Raw genomic sequence first — 12027 nt, 5'->3', positions numbered from 1 at the left:
TAGGAACTTGGGATTGTTTGAATCTTACGGTATTAGCGGCGGATCAATCGGATTCACGCACACACCCGCGCCATCACTGCCGCGGTTAGATATAAGCGACTACAACATGTCATTGTGAATTTAGGAGGCAACGAACTAGATTCCTCTGAGGATATTGACTGTATTGTAATGAGACTGATTTCATTTGTGTCGCTACTTAAGGGACAATTCAATCTCAAAAGTGTGGTGATTTTGAGTTTTATTCCCCGGGATCGGAAAAGAAATATCAGCCCTTCGGAATACACTCGTCGAGTGGATCAGGCTAATCGCTTCTTGAAGACTTGCGTTACAAAAGATGACATGCAGTTTTGGGAACTGAAAGGTTTTACCTGTAGCAGGAATAACATTTTATGTGACGGATCCATTTAAATAATCTTGTCCAGTACAAACTCTTGATACAAATTAGGGGAATTCTCCTTCTGTTATCCAGGGATCACTAATTACCCTTGAAGACAGGGGTTTCTCGGGTCCACAGGCGCAAATTCACATTGTGTGTTCTTGTTAACATTTTAAAGTTTTTTAACTTTCTATTTTTATGATCATCATGCATACAATATTTGATTTAATAAGTTGTATAAATATTTTATGGTTTAGATTACCTAATAATTTCATGAATCGTCTATATTTTTGCACCTTTGGTTAAGCATATTCAGCAATGTTTACAATTCAATTATTTTGGTTACAGCAGAAGTTTGTGTTCTAGGGTGAATCTACATCCGTGGGTTCCAATATTGTTTTTTATTTGACCTGGAAGGTAAGAGTTTTTTGGCTACCTATTTCTGTATGACAAAAAACCTAATGATTTAGCCGTAGTCGTTTCTTTGGTCTAAATCGTTCATTTTCTATCTGCTTAATTTTTCGGCAGTAACAACTTTTATTTATGCTTCAAATGGAGGCACCACAATTAGTGGCCAATGCTAATATATGAACTATAATTAGTTCACCACACTGCTTCGGCAGATTGTTTTTATATGATTGAACCATTCTGCTTTGGCAATATGGTTTTTTATATGTATATGGATCATGATTTGTTACCACACTGCTTCGGCAGATAGTGGTTATATGCGATCCAACCCCACAGCTTCGGCATATAGTGGTGATTGAACCATTCTGCTTCGGCAATATGGTTTTTTATATGTATATGGATCATGATTTGTTACCACACTGCTTCGGCGGATAGTGGTTATATACGATCCGATCCCACAGCTTCGGTATATAGCGGTGATATATATTTTATATTATGATTTGATATCACACTGCTCTAGCAGTTGTTGCTTTCATATGATTCATCCACACGGCTTAATAATTCGGCCGATTTTGGCAAAATATGTACACACATATATTTATATAATATACTACTTCATAATTATCAATAGTAAACAAAAGATATGATTTGTAACCATATATGCAGTTAATGCAGGCCTTAATGGTTCTGATTATAATGACAATTTCAGTAAACACTGATTGGTAGCACTCGTTATAGTTGTTTCTAATTACCACCTTATTTATGACTTATGAATTTTCTTAGGATGGCTTCGAGACCAAAACGAAGAAGAACCTCGACCAAACGTCAGGATCCACCCACAACAACAACGTCAGAGAGGAGAAGCGAAGACGTTAGTATAATTTTCCATCAATGCATGTCGAAAATCATGCCGACGATCGAGGAGACGTTAAAAACGTGTATGGACGATTATTTTAAGTCCAAGTCTGCATCTTTGCTTCCGCCAACTGCATCTTCGCCTCCGCCAACTGCATTCTCGCCTCAGCCAACTGCATCTTCGCCTCCGCCACCAGGGCCACTGGAACCAAGTACGACGTCGCCAGCAACTACACTCCTTAGTGAGATTACAGGTGATCAATCTCTAGATAGTATGAACAAAGATTGTGTAGTTAACTCAGATCCCCCCCAGGCCCTATCTGCCTTGTCCTTAACGTTAGGCGTAGATCAAAAAACACGGGCAAAAATTCAGAGCGGCCAGTACGTCAAACTTGCTTCACTAATTAAACCCATTGACCCTGATGAAGAAGAAAGTTACAAGACAGTAGAAAAAGACGGACATCTGATCTTTAAAAAGACTTCAGACAAAACCCAAATCACTTCTATCTACAAATGGATAGAGTGTTTTCATGTTTTTGTTGCTATCTACGCGGAAAAACACCCTAACGAAGTACCAAATCTTATGGTATACGGCCAGATCGTGCAAAAAATTTCTAAATCAAGCGGTGACAAGGCGTCAATTGCCTACGATGAAAGTTTGCGACGCTGGCGACAACCGGATCCCAAAGCCTGCCCATGGCAATCCAAAAATATAGAATTGTACCAGGAAGCCATGGCACAGGGACTAGAGCTTAAGTTTAAAAATAGAAACCAGCCCTTTCGTGCCTCAAACACCCAGGCTAAGCACCGCTAGTGCTTCTCATACAACAATAACGGATTCTGTAAAACTAAAGGATGTCCACACCCCCATGTCTGCCAAATCTGTGCAGCTAGACACCACAAGAGACAATGCCCAAAGTTTAAACCAAGTGACAAACCTCAGACACAGAACTCCAAACAAGGTGCTAACAAAACAGAATCGACAGCCCCCTCTAAAAAACTCTGATTCTATCGTTACTCCGATCAATGTTCAACAGCTTCAAAATTATTTAGCTGGATATGACCATTCTTTATCGCAGTTTTTAATAGAAGGCTTCTCTCAAGGTTTTAAGATCCCATATATGAGGGAGCGTAAATTTAGGTCTTCTCGTAACCTATCTTCTATCTTAGGCAAAGAAAAAATATTACAGGACAAGATCTGTAGGGAAATCGAAGCTAAAAGAGTCTCTGGTCCTTTTCTATTGCCACCTTTCCAAAATATTAAAATTTCCCCCTTATGTCTGGTCCCTAAAAAAGCCCCTGGGGATTTTAGGTTAATCCATCATTTGTCTTACCCGGAAGGGAACTCCATCAATTCCCACATCCCTAAAGAAATGACTACAGTAAGTTACCAATCAATTGACACAGCCATCGCAATTATCAAACAAGTTGGCAGGGGGGGGGGGGGCTCTTCTCGCAAAAACTGACCTGGAAAATGCCTACAAACAAATACCCATACATCCACAGGATTTCGAACTGCTAGGTTTCAAGATATCTGGGTCATATTTTTATGACAAAACACTTCCATTTGGCTTGAGTTATTCTTGCCATCTCTTTGAGAAGTTCAGATCAGCTTTGCAGTGGATCTTAGAGAACAAGTTTGGTGTAACTTATTGTGTGCACATACTAGATGATTTCCTTTTCGTGGGTCCCCCAGGTCCCCAGACTGCTATAGTTCACTTTTAGCGTTCTATTCCCTTGCCAAAGATATCAATCTCCCTATCAAATCCGAGAAAACTGTTCACCCAACTACCACCTTGACATTTTTGGGGCTGGAATTAGACACAATAAAATTGGAAATTAGACTTCCAGCGGATAAGTTGCAGCGTTTAAAATCTGAAATAAAATCATTTCAAAATAAACGCACCACTTCATTCCGCCAATTGCAGTCATTGATAGTTTCCTTAAATTATGCTTGCGCAGTTATTCCCCCTGGACGCACATTCCTTAGGCGGGTTATCAATCTTACTCGAGGTTTGCAAAATCCTTTTCATCATAGGAATCTAGACAAAGAAGCCCGAGCCGATTTGAGAGCATGGGCCATTTTCCTGGATCATTTTAACGGCAAAGCCTTTTTCTCCTCGGGGGTACAACACACATCCTCCTCTTTGCACTTATTTACGGACGCTAGCAATCTGGGGCTCGGCTGTACCTTTGGTAAGAAATGGTTTTATGCTCCTTTTCCTAATCAATGGGTTGATTTTCACATCTCCGTCAGGGAATTCCTGCCTATTGTGATCGCTTTCGATATATGGGGACACTTATTTTCTAACAGCACTGTTATTCTGCACTCTGACAACTTAGCAGTTGTTCACGTCATCAACAAAAACTCTTCTAAAGATGCATCGCTTATGCAACTCATGAGACGACTGATGGTCTTATCCCTAACATACAATATACATTTTCAAGCTAAACATATTGAAGGAGTCAAGAATATAGCTGCAGATCTACTTTCTCGATTGCAGGTCAAAGAGTTCCAAACACGGTTTCCTTACATGGATCCGGCCTGCACCCCTGTGAACCCAGCATTGATAAGTCTCTGAATCAAACCGCAGAGTTCTTGCTGTATCGTTCTCTATCACCGTCCACAGTTGCAGCATATAAATCAGCATTCCAGGCATACAAGCTCTTTATATTACAAACTTACGGTCAGAAAACGTCACCACTACCACCCTGTTTGGAACACCTAGCTTACTTCATAGCAAATTGTTACCAAACAAATTTAGCTGCGTCCACTACTCGAACCATTATATCCGCTCTTAGTTTCATTTTTCAGTTAAGTTCTTCCCAGGATGTTACCCAACATTTCATCATCAAAAAAATGCTTCAAGGCTTTCTAAAAGCAAAACCGATTGGCGACCCTAGACTCCCAATAACCCCAGATATTCTCCTAGAACTAGTACTGGCCCTCCCCTACACTGCAGATTCATATTTTTCCAGAATTTTGCTTCGGGCCATGTTTATCTTAGCTTATTGCGCCTTTCTAAGGGTAGGAGAAATTACTAAAACCAACAGCAAAGCCCATCATTATCTATTAGTAAAACACGTATCAAAGGGTAACAAAACAAATGGCAAAGGTTTCCTGGAAGTTGCAATACCTCATTTCAAACATTCAAAGTCAAATTCTACAACTATCCACCTATGTCAAAACACCATAAACCCATTGCTATGTCCGTATCGCGCGATCACAGATTTCCTTAACATCAGAAAACACGATTCCCCAGAAGCACCCCTTTTTTCTTTTATGGACAACACCCCAGTTCCCCGCAAATATTTTACTTCACAACTTCGGCTAGCTCTTAAATTTAGCAATTTAGATCTTTCAAAATATCAGGCCCACGGTTTCAGGATACACAGCCAATTGTGCCTAACGTTAATTTAGTGTTAATCTCAATTAAAATTAAATTAACGTTAGCTTGATGTTAGTTTAATGTTACTTTCGTGTTAAGTTAACGGTAAAAAGGTTAACATTAATTTAACGTTAATTTTTAACGTTAATTTAACTTAACATTAAATTCATGTTAATTTTTAACGTTAATTTAACTTAACATTAATTTCAGTTAATTTTTAACATTAAATTAACATTTAATTTTAAGTGAGCTTGGGTTCTGTCTTAAAAAACTAGAACCAAAATATTAACATTAGATTAACGTTAATTAGTTAACGTTAATTTCATGTTAATGAGAATTTAACGTTAATTCTTTAATGTTAATTTCATGTTAATTAGAACAACACGAGATTAATGTTATTATTCAAATTTTAGACCTAACTTTAAACAATTAATACTTGCCAATCATTTTAGTGACATTTAATTAATAAATTATTAAGATGTCTATATGTGGATACTCAAAACCGCCGGGGTTGGGGGTTGGCGGTGGGGGGGGGGGGGGGGGGGGGGAATTGGCACTTGTGTCGGAAATAAATTTTTAACGCCAATATACAATATATATATATATAAAGATAACAGTTGCGTAAGTATTATACCATAGGTTCAAAAAGTATTTCCGACACAATTCATTTCCGACACTTGTAAGTGCCTTTGTGTTTGTGTAAGTGTGTGTGTTACACGTGTGGGTTTGGGAAAGGGAGGGTGCTCTAACTGTTATCACCCTCTTCACCTCGTCCATTTTTTTTCATACATTCTTAAAAAAGTAGTTAATCTAGACTTAAAAATTTTATGCTCTATGTCTATCTTTCAAAATGTCAACTTGGATTTGGATTTTTTCCGGCTAAAAATGGTCTGAAGCTTTTCTCAGGATCGGTTTTGTATTTATCGGACGAAATTGTACGTCATGTTTGACGTCATCAGCTGTAACAGAAATTGAAAACACAGAGGATAAAGGATTTATCAAGTAAGTGTTTTGTAGTCTTTGTAATATAACGTTTTTGAGAGTTTCATAATTTCTGAGGTCCCTAAATGTTTGAACTTTATGTACAGCAACTTTACGCATAATTACTCAACAGTCCTTGCAGGCTATGTTGTAGTACAGTATTGTGTCGTAGGCTGTGAACGACGTGCCAGATCTCTGCTATGTTGGATATTTGTATATCAGAATTACTACTTTTATTAGGTCTATTTATTGTTCAGTTGGTTATTTGTTTGAGCACTGAAGCCTACCGGTACATCAGTACTGCTGCCCTACGTACGATACGGAGAAAATTCGAAAGTGAAAGTAGAAATTGTGTACAAGTTAACAATAACCATCTCGAAGTTGAAGTTAAACACGCAATGTCAGCAATGTTTTCCCTGATTCTAACAGTTCTCTTAATTGGTTTCATCATTATCGAGAAAAAAAACCCGATTAAAGGCGATTTGATATCTATTTTTATTGTATTTTAAACAGCTGGAATTCGGTATCGCATCTGACTCGAACTTCTGAAATGGATCAAATAGGACTTTGTCGTCGAGACTCGGAAGAACCCAGCTGCCTAAATTATAATGCCAGTGGAACTCAAAACAGGTATTGAAAGTGAAACAAAATGTAAATAATTCCCACAGTAAATGTAATGACAGTGAAATTTACATTCACACACCCCAACTGAATTTTTAAAATACCAGTTAAGTACTTGTCACTACTTGACACTTGTCAATATTTTGTTTAGAAACATTCTATAAGCATTATTAAATCAAGATTTTTTCTTTTACTGCATAATACAGAAAAGATACTTGTATGCAAGACATGGAGAAAAGAGCAGACTACAGCCTCTATATACCATTCCGTGTCGCCTCCTTGAATTGATGTTTTTCAGGATAACCATGCAGGAATAAAGTTTATTTAAAAAATAGTATATACATAGTGTATTCATAATTTTTATTTAAAAAATTTTATAAATTGATCTAGAGTTAATGCTAAAGAGACAAATTAAAAGCCAAGTTGCTTTCACTGTACTAAAAGTTTGCTTTGAATCAGACGCTGTACATAAAATTTGGTTTCTATCTATGAATATCATATATGTTGAAGATATTACATTTCAAATAAATTATTTTTTTATTATTTTTTTTTATAACTGTAGGTTTACTCAGTATAAAGTCTTGCTGACATGAACATGATAATCACAAGAAAGTGAATATATTTCATCACCTTAAGCAATCTTCAAAATACCAGGTAAATTGCATTTATTCCGAACACATATCAAATATTTAAACCCATTTAATATGTCACCCCTTAATTTTTTTGAAGGTATACTGGAAACACAATGTCTGTTTGCCAATCTGTATAGTAATATATACGGAAGTATATAGTTTTTAAATACTAGTAGCTTTTTAGTTCACATGAGCCGAAAGCTCAAGTGAACTTTTCAGATCACATTTTGTTCGGCGTCTGTCTGTCCATCTGCTAACTTTTCACATTTTCCACTTCTTCTCAAGAACCACTGGGCCAGGAAAGATGGAACTTAAATGGAAGCATCCTCAGATAGTGTACTTTCAAGCCTCTTCAACCCAGGGTGGGGGGGGGGGGCACAATGGACTTTCAGTCTTACTTAAGAAATAAGGTATTTTTAAACATCTATCCGAACATAACTATCGGTTGGTCAAGACTTACAAGATTAAATTACATAAAGCCTGAAGGGAATTATAATGAATTTAATCTCGTACCAACCCGTATTTTTAGCCCGTTTGGATGTTTTAAAATGATACCTTATTTCTTATATTTTCATTTGCAACTTATTCGTACTTTATATTTGCTTTATCACGCTGTTTGTGGCTTTTAACATGCGAAATGCATTATTTTTCAAAACCAATGGCATGTATACAAGACACTGAATGCGTGTCGACCCTTCTTTTACGTCACTGTGAAATTCCATTGTACATTTATCGATACGCACATCTATGACCTCTTGACCCTGTAGTGTATGTAGATTCAAATTTGTTCCCAAGTTCTACATAGGAATGCATAGGAAAAACCTTTTTAAAATCTTCTCCAAACTTATGTGGAATCATCCTCAGGTAGTGTAGATTCAAGTTTGATCAAATCATGACCCCCGGGGGTATGATGGAGCAACAATGGCCGACCAAAATTTACATAGGAATGCATAGGAAAAAACCTTTTAAAAATCTTCTTCAGAACCATTAGGACAGGAATGATTAATCTCATGACGTTGTGTGGAAGCATCCATAGGTATTAATGTAGATTCAATTTGTTCAAATCATGACCCCCGGGGTAAGGGTGTGGCCACAATGAGTTATCACAGACTTGCATAAGAATACATATGAAAAACAATCTTCTCCAGAACAGAAAAAAATTGTTTTGTCAAATTGACATGATCTGCAAGTAGTAAAAATTTAAAATTTATTCAAATAATGCCCTGGGGATTGAGTGTTAGCGAGGGGTCACAATGGGAGATCAGGTAATGTGTTGGAAAAATCTTAAAAAGTCTTCTTTTCAAGTATGGCAAAATAATATATGTATGCTGTATTGTAACAGTGACATTTTCAAGTAATAGAAAATTCAAATCCCCCTCCCCCATTAAGTATAAAGTAAGCTTCTCAATACTTAACTGATCTGTGTTTTTAGCTAGCCCATGTGCTCAGGTGAGGGATGTGACCAATGGACCACTTGTTTCATTCATTATATTTTAGACGAATTTGAGTTGTTTATGTATTGCTGAAGTATTTTATTTTCATATAATTATTATAATATATGTGTTTGCCTCTCTTCTTTTTCAGATTGGAAAAAGAAAGAAGATTTGTTGCATTGTATTGAATGTGCCTGATTAAAAGTATTAATGGATGAATTGGTGTTTTTCTATTTTCTTCAGAAAATTTGAAATCAGAGGCAATGCTCAGAATTTTAGAGATTTTGTTGAAAGAGCTGATGGGTCCCTTTATCCTTTTGGATATATTCCAATTGAAAAGAAAGTGACATCAGGGATGAAGTCAACATGCAAGCCTAGCTTTCTGCAGTGCTACAAGGAAAAGTGCAAAACTGATGAGCTTCTGGTGTACCTTTAGAGAATTAATTATGATTACATGTAGTATCAGTTAAGCTTCTGCTATGATGCAGGAACATGTATTTTTCTGGAAGAATAGGATGGATGATTCCAAAAATATGCACACAATTTTTATGCATTTTATTGTTAAATTAGTGTGAACTAATTAACGTTAATTTAACACTTAACGTTAATTTAACATGAAAATAACGTTAATTTAACGTTAATTTTTTAACGTTAAATTCATGTATAAGCTCGATTGACGTTAACTTAACGTTAAATATTTAACATTAAATTACCGTTATTTTCATGTTAAATTAACGTTAGGCACAATTGGCTGTGTAGGTGCAGCAACAACAGCTGCTGCAACGGGATACACAGAAATTCAGATTCAAAACATGAGTCGTTGGAAGTCCAGTGTCTTTAGGAAGTACATTCGCCTTCCTTCTATTACCCCGTATTAAGATTATCTGGAGACAGGGGCTTCAGGTGTTTTTTTTTTTTTTTTTTTTTTGCCACAACAACTCGTTTTTACCTTAAGACAGGGGCTTAAGGTAATCCTTAATATGACATTGTTACTTAGAGACAGGGGCTCTAAGTATGGTTAATGTTAGTAATTTGTCTTGAGACAGGGGCTCAAGTAAAACCTTAACTTCTAGAGTATTGTCCATCGATGTATTTTGATTTGTGTACATAACACTTTCATTCGATCTTTATAGTAATTTTCAGCAAGAAAATGGTGTGACATTTAATTTTTGTTTTGTCTATGATGATGTTGTTGGAGGGGGGCGGTAACAAGCCAGCATGAGCTTCTTTTCCTTCTTGCGCCGGTATTACAATGCTACCTTGTTACGGTGGCAGATGACGCCCCATATTGTCTTTTTGTTGTACATGTATATATGCGGACATTTTTTAGATATCTGTTTCTTGGATTAACAATTTTTACGATTGAGACTCAGGGACGTTTTTTAGTTTTAACACAGGTGCTTAGTTGTTGTCAATAGTATTTTTCGTTTCTTTTTCTAGTCAGAATCGTGCACCGACCTTGCGATTTCATAGCATAATATTTTTGTCCCTAGTCCTTTTAATTTGATTGTATGTATTTTTACTGTTTGTCATTTATTGCACTTGTTTGAATAAATGACCATTCTTATTCCTTTACTTTTGTTACTGTTATATTTTCGGGGAGATTGCCAAACAACATAAATAACTAGTGCTAATTGTAACGGGAACCGTTACAGATGTTCCCCAAACGCTCCTCAACTCCCTTTTGATGCCATATTCCCTGTAAGCTTCATTAAATAAGACAAATTCTGGTAATTTAGACTTTAACAAAATTTACCCAGAAGGATACCAATTATATTCAAATTTTAGCATTGCACCCGTGCGCATGTGAATGCATGTGCGTTATGACCATATCATCTTGTCTACACTATCTAAATATTTAAATATACTATATATCAAAGCATTCAGTCCAAAAGTATTAAAAATCACTCATTTAAGTGTATTTTTAATTTCACTCGTTCCAAAAGCACGCACGCGCGTGCACGTGCATGATGACCATTGTAGAGTTTCTTATATTTATCTATGTTCTGAATCCCATCCTGTTTGGTTGAAAAACAAGAGAGTTATAGCCATTTCAAGTTTCAGCCACACAGATTGCAGCACACGTGCATGCTCGTGATTTCATGAATTTTTTTGTATATCATATTGCAGGATATCCTAATGTAAAACTATGTTTTAAATTTCGAAGCATTTCGTCAAAAAACAAAGGGGATGTAGCCATTTAAAGTTTCAGCCAATCAAAATGCAGCATACGTGTATGCGCGTGATTTCATAAATTTTTCTGTATATCATATTGCAGGGTATTCTAAAGTATGACTATGTTTTAAATTTCAAAGCATTTCATCAAAAAACAAAGGAGATATAGCCTTTTAAAGTTTCAGCCAATCAGATTGCAGCACACGTGCATGTGCGTGATTTCTTGAAATTTTTTTGATATCATATTGTAGAATATCCTAGTTCATTACTATGTTTAAAATTTCAAAGCATTTCGTTAAAAAACAAGAGATATTGAGTTTTTTGTTTCAGCCAATCAGATCGAAGCTCACGTGCACGCGCGTGAGTTCGTGCTAATATGACAGTGTCATGATATTAACACAATTAATATATCTTTATGTAATGAGTTTCAAAGCATTTCATCAAAAAATGTAAAAGTTATGGCCATAATAACTATATCAGTCATTTCACTCACCTCACGCGCCCGCACGTGCAGGCGTATGCGCGCAAAATGACCTTCGTTCCGCACACCTACACTACACACCCATTAACCCTAAAAAGGTTTTAACTTAGTTTGGTGAACAGTTTCTGAGAACACTTCCGGACAAAAAAGTACCGGAGAAGAAATAAGAAGAAAAAAGAATAATAATAATAACTAGAGCAAAGCTCGTTGCAAAGCAACGAGTAGGTCTTCCGTCCGGTTTTGACCGGAAGTTACGGAACAAAAGAAAGCAATGAGCTAAGTAGTCTCCAGTGACTTTATAATTTCAATTTTGCATCAAAACCTTCAAAATAAGCCATTTTTTGCAACTTCCGGTTTGACCGGAAGTGACGACGACGCACGGAAAAATTACTTTTTATGCTTCCAGAGACATATGTAACCCAAAAACTTGTCAAGAACGGCAAAAAATTGTGTTTTTCGACTACTTCCGGTTTGACCGGAAGTGACGACGTCGGACGTATTTTGACGACGCCAGTAGATTAAGCTTGTCATTTTGAACAACTTTGCTTCTTTGACGTATTACAAATTCTAAATACTTTTGGAGATATAAAGGAAAAACGTTCGGCCTCTCTCGGCCCCTGAATTAAGGGGTCAGCCCTTTTTTCGAGGTATCATTTGAAAGATCTCCGAATTCTAT

General features: G+C 36.5%; 1 long non-coding RNA gene across 1 annotated transcript; it reads left to right on the top strand.

Annotated features, from left to right (window-relative positions):
• Positions 1–6005: 6005 nt before the first annotated feature.
• Positions 6006–9230, top strand: LOC134255135 (uncharacterized). Its single transcript, XR_009989463.1, has 5 exons — positions 6006–6409; positions 6523–6639; positions 6837–6964; positions 7193–7284; positions 8847–9230. It is a non-coding gene; the product is annotated as an uncharacterized LOC134255135 (long non-coding RNA).
• The last annotated feature ends 2797 nt before the right edge of the window (positions 9231–12027 follow it).

This window comes from Saccostrea cucullata, unplaced genomic scaffold, assembly GCF_032062105.1.
Source record: "Saccostrea cucullata isolate Sc308-1 unplaced genomic scaffold, CSIRO_AGI_Scuc_v1 ctg16764, whole genome shotgun sequence".
NCBI classification, from domain to species: Eukaryota; Metazoa; Mollusca; class Bivalvia; order Ostreida; family Ostreidae; genus Saccostrea; species Saccostrea cuccullata.
Note: the sequence above shows the minus strand (reverse complement) of the source record. Positions and strands in the feature narration are given on the sequence as shown.